Genomic DNA, 5,000 nt, shown 5'->3' with positions numbered 1-5,000 from the left:
TCGATATGTGAATTTCCCTGAAGGTTTCAGAAGGTGTTTGGATGATTTGAGCTTGACAATGCAGTCTAAATTCTACTGTAACTTTCATTAAATAAAAGCACCAGCAACATTTTATTACACTGTGTTTTTTTTTGTAGAGTTCTTGTTCCTGTTATTAGTCCTGGACTCATGCAGTGACCTGTAAGTGTTCATTTGTTTCATCTGTAGTGCACTAGTGTAATCTGGTCGTTGAGAAGGTTTTATAGTGTGTCCTGTAGGATCTCTAACTGATGACTACAACCAACTGGATCCGTGCCCGGGCCTCCAGCAGACACCACATAGTATTACTGCGTTTAAGAGCCTTATTAAATAATGGGATCTCATTCAGTTCAATTCAATCAGATGCTCTAGATGCCTCAAACAGCAAACGTTCAACACGTTTCTCTAATTCAGTTTAGCCAATAAAACATTTTAGTAACACATTGCTTGTAAAGTTTTAATTGTTTGATACAGAATAATGTCAGTTTTTTTTTCTTTTACAATGTTGCATATGGCAGTTTTCTAGGCAATTCAACAAAGGGTTATTATAGTTAACTAAAACTATATAAAAAATGTGTTTCTTGAAATAAAATAAAAATAAAAAATGTTTATTGTAACTACTTGCCAAGGCAACATTTCTTATTTTAATCTAGTTTATGTACTAAAATAACTACAACTGACATAAAAACTGCACAGACATTTTCTCTCTCTCTAAAAAGTTTTAGGGCTAAAGATGTTCAGTGTGGACCCTAAATAATAAATTATATATATAATAAATTGTGAAATTGCCTAAACTCTTGTACATGTAAATAAATAAATAAATAAATTATAACATTTTATATATTACTTATAAACGCATATTTTATTTTTTATTTATTTATATTTTTTATTATAACTTCAAAAGTTTAGGCAACTGTAGAGCTGCGAGTGAGGCGACAGGTCAGACGGGTCAGACAGACAGACTGTTTAGGGAGGTAAATGCAGGTCCGCAGCCCCAGCAAAGCATCAACGGCCGGGTGTTGACCAAATGACTTAAGGTAATAAGATAATTGAGGAAGGTATTATTAGATAAGCAATGAAGAAAGGAAAAGGGTTGTTCAGACAAAGTATCTTATCTTCTCAGAAGTGTAGCTTACAGAGTGACGTCTCACATTCAACATTAGTATAAAAGAGCTGGGCTTCTTCTGCTGCAGGATCAGACACGTTGAGTTCAGTCTGCACAGCTCTCTAGCGGTTGATCTCTGTGTTGTAAACTCAGCAGTGTGATCATGTTGGCATCACGGGCACACCTCGCCAAGCAGGCCGCAGCCATGCTGGTGCGCCAACCCGCCTGCCTGATGCATCATGGGGAGACTGGGGCAACTGGGGCAACACCAACATCGCTGTGGTAAGTACACACACAAAATGGCAGGTTAAAAACGATGGAAGCATTCAGTCTTGAATCTCTTGTTCGCTAGAAGATATATAGTCTCCGTTTGGTTCTGAATTTGTAACTGGATCTGCTTTTGAAGGTTTTCTCAGGCTGCGGTTGGTGGGATGGAACTGACATCCATGAGGCTGCGTAGTAAGTATTCAGCAGGGTGTGCTTCAAAATATCATTCCCTGTATCATCATTCTGGTCGTTTATCAGTAAAAACATAGAAGAATCCTTAAAACAAGCTCCATTTACAATAAGGTCTCATTTGTTAACAATGAGCAATATATTTTACAACATGTATTAACCTTTGTTAAATGTTAGTTAAAAATGTCCATGTGAAATAATGTAGTAGTACATGTTGAGATTAACATTAACCAAGACTAATAAGTGCAATAAAAGTATTGTTCATTCTTAGTTAATGTTAACTAATGTAGTTAACTAATGTTTACAAATAAGTACTTTCGAGTCAGATAAGACTGAGATTACATTTAGTTTTGGTTCCCTATTGAGAAATATATTTTTGTAGTTTTAAGCTACAGAAATAACCAAATTCATCAGTGGATTTTGTTACATTTCTGACTAAGTCAAGAAAATACGATTCGCAAATGAGGTAGAAATAGATCTGAGATATTTTTCTTGAGAAACATCTTATAAATTGGAAAAGTAATAATTATAGTCATTTAAAAAAATAATTTAAAAATGATTGTTTGCAGTAGCACCATTCAAAACATGTCTGTCAATGGCTGAATGCTCTTATATTTTTATAACGTATGGACCTGTGTGGATTGTATAAGGGATAATATACAGTCACTCGGTCATTATCACTAAATAAACTTCAGTAAGACTACTTGCCAAATAAATTAAAAAAAAATTTTCCCGAGCTGAAATTATTTATTTTGGTTACCTGGTTTAGTTCAGTGCTTGAGCTTACAAATATTTTTGACAGTTAATTGCTGTAATTGACCAATCAGAATCAAGTATCATTAATAAATAATGCCGTGTCTCTTTGAAGCACCATGTACCACTTGAGCCGAAATGGAGCCCGTTTTCAGATCTTTGCCCCAAACCAGCAGCAAATGCACGTCATGGACCACATGAAGATGCAGCCATCATCAAGTGACAACAGGTAGACATCATTAAAATGAAATATAACATTAAATATATTGTTTACACAACCTTTCATATTCCCATTCTGCGCATTTCACTCATCTTGTGAAAATATAACAAAAAAGTACTAAGGAACACTATGTTTTATGGGAATGTCATTGCCTTTTGGATGTGCTGCATGGAATTTTGTTTGAAGAGCGTTACATGATTGTTGTGATAGTTCCCATTAAAGTATATTTTAAAGTACCATGATCATCTGATAAAAGAGTTCTCTCTCCGCAGGAACATGATGATAGAGTCTGCGAGATTCAGCCATGGTCAGGGCATGATGCAGATGAACGATCTGTCTAAACTGGACGTCAGCAGCTTTGACGCCGTCATCTTCCCTGGAGGCCACGGAGTAGTCAAGAACCTGTGAGAGAGACAGTCTTTTAGCTGATGAATGCTAATGCAAATATAAATGTCACTGAAAAGAAATACGTGCCAAAAGAAGTGCATTATCCTGACGGGCGAGATGCTCGTATAGACCATCTAGAGTTCACTATGGAGTCCATCTAAACATACTTAAACTTTGATGACCCTCAGATTATGTGCGGATTGGCCTTTTCACTATTAGTCACCCCAGATCTATCTCTATTCCTGGAGTAAAAATCCTCTTATCATGTTTCACTATTAGCAAACAATTGGTTAAGGCTAAGTGGAAATAAAGGCGATGGATGAGACTAATCCACGTCTGAGCCCAATCCGGTTTCAGATTGCCCAATTACACTTCAGCACCTTTAGAAACTGAAGATCTGAAGTGAGAAAGTTCCTTCAAGGTTTCAAGAAGTGAAGGGTTGATTTGATTTGATTCGATTCGATTCATTTCTTTTCCTCATATGTCATGTTTAAATCTAAAAATATTAGCGGGGGGAAAAAAGTAGTGTCAACACTGCATTTCTGCTGACTTTTATATTTCATGAGCAGGTCCACCTTCAGCAAGGACGGCAAAGACTGCAAGCTGAACAATGATGTGGAAAGAATTATGAAGGACTTCCACCGCGCTCGCAAGCCCATTGGGTATATGACTCTAAAATATTAAAACTGTGAATATAAGATCTGAATTTAGTCCTTGTTTATACTACATACAGATGGGTCTATGACAGGGCTGTCCAAACTCGGTCCTGGAGGGCCGGTGTCCTGCAGAGTTTAGCTCCAACTTGCCTCAACACACCTGACTGGAAGTTTCTATGCCTAGTAAGAGCTTGATTAGCTGGTTCAGGTGTGTTTAATTAGGGTTGGAGCTAAACTCAAGGACACCGGCCCTCCAGGACCGAGTTTGGACAGCCCTGGTCTATGACAACTATTTAAGATTCTGCACCATTTCTAGATCACTAATCAAATTAGTGACACTGATCACTGTTGGGTACAAATTTTCTTGCTTCACCTAAATTTTTTTTATTCGGATATATATTCTAGTAATGACAAATGCTGTTTTCTCCACCAAATGTCTCTTCTTGGATTAAGCTTGAGGGGAACGAAATACCGCTAAAAGAGCGTACCGCTTTACGGCAACAACAAATGCACGGGCCCAACTATCCTCCGTAATTACGACAGTGAAGTCCACTCACTTAATTGTAGGGTGCTCCAAAGTCGCAAAAAAACACAGCGCTACATACAGTTGCTTTAAATGTCAAATAGAAGCATTTTCACTTGTGGTCTGTAAATATGATTCAATTCAATTGTTTCAATGTTTTTCAACTGACCTGAATCCTGCTCTCTCTTTGGCTCAGTCTGTCCAGCATGGCTCCTCTCCTGGCGTGCCGAGTGCTGCCCAATCTGGAAGTCACGATGGGTTACGAACGTGACGAGAGCAGCCGCTGGGGCTGCTGGCCCAACACCACCATGGTGCAGGCGGTCAAGAGCATGGGGGCCCGTCACAACACCCGCGAACCTTACATATCCTTTCACTGTCATTTTTAACATTTTTTTAACTTCTTATTCATTTTTTAAAGTGTAAAACGTGATTTTTCCCTTAACTGCCCATCTCACGAGGCCTATGTGGATGAGAAAAACAAGGTGATCAGCACTCCAACCTTCATGTGGGAGACTGACTATCACTACCATTACATCTTTGATGGCATCAGGAACATGGTCAAGCACGTCATGCGCATGACTGCCAAGTGATTCCTGTGAGATGCAAGACACCAGAAGGCTTTCACACTTAACTTTAGGTTGACCCGAATCCGCTATTATGTGGACATACAGAGAGCAAATAAAGAAAAGCATACAATGCAACTCCTGTGTTGTACTATGTATCATATAGCATAGACTTTGTCTCCCACTCTACATGTAAACAAACCATATACTTATTTTTGAAGTAGATGATAATGAATAAATAATTGAAAAGTTAATATTTTGACAGCAACATTTTAGTGGAACATTTTATTTTACAACCATACAAAAATGAGTGTCAACG

At 37.9% G+C, this 5,000-nt stretch overlaps 1 pseudogene; it reads left to right on the top strand.

Moving 5' to 3' along the window:
- The first annotated feature begins 1,190 nt into the window (after positions 1–1,190).
- LOC107699647 (ES1 protein, mitochondrial-like) lies at positions 1,191–4,819 on the top strand (annotated as a pseudogene).
- Positions 4,820–5,000: the final 181 nt, after the last annotated feature.

The sequence above is a fragment of the Sinocyclocheilus anshuiensis genome, unplaced genomic scaffold, assembly GCF_001515605.1.
Source record: "Sinocyclocheilus anshuiensis isolate Anshui unplaced genomic scaffold, SAMN03320099.WGS_v1.1 scaffold714, whole genome shotgun sequence".
NCBI classification, from domain to species: Eukaryota; Metazoa; Chordata; class Actinopteri; order Cypriniformes; family Cyprinidae; genus Sinocyclocheilus; species Sinocyclocheilus anshuiensis.
This window is presented reverse-complemented; position numbering and strand designations above follow the sequence as displayed.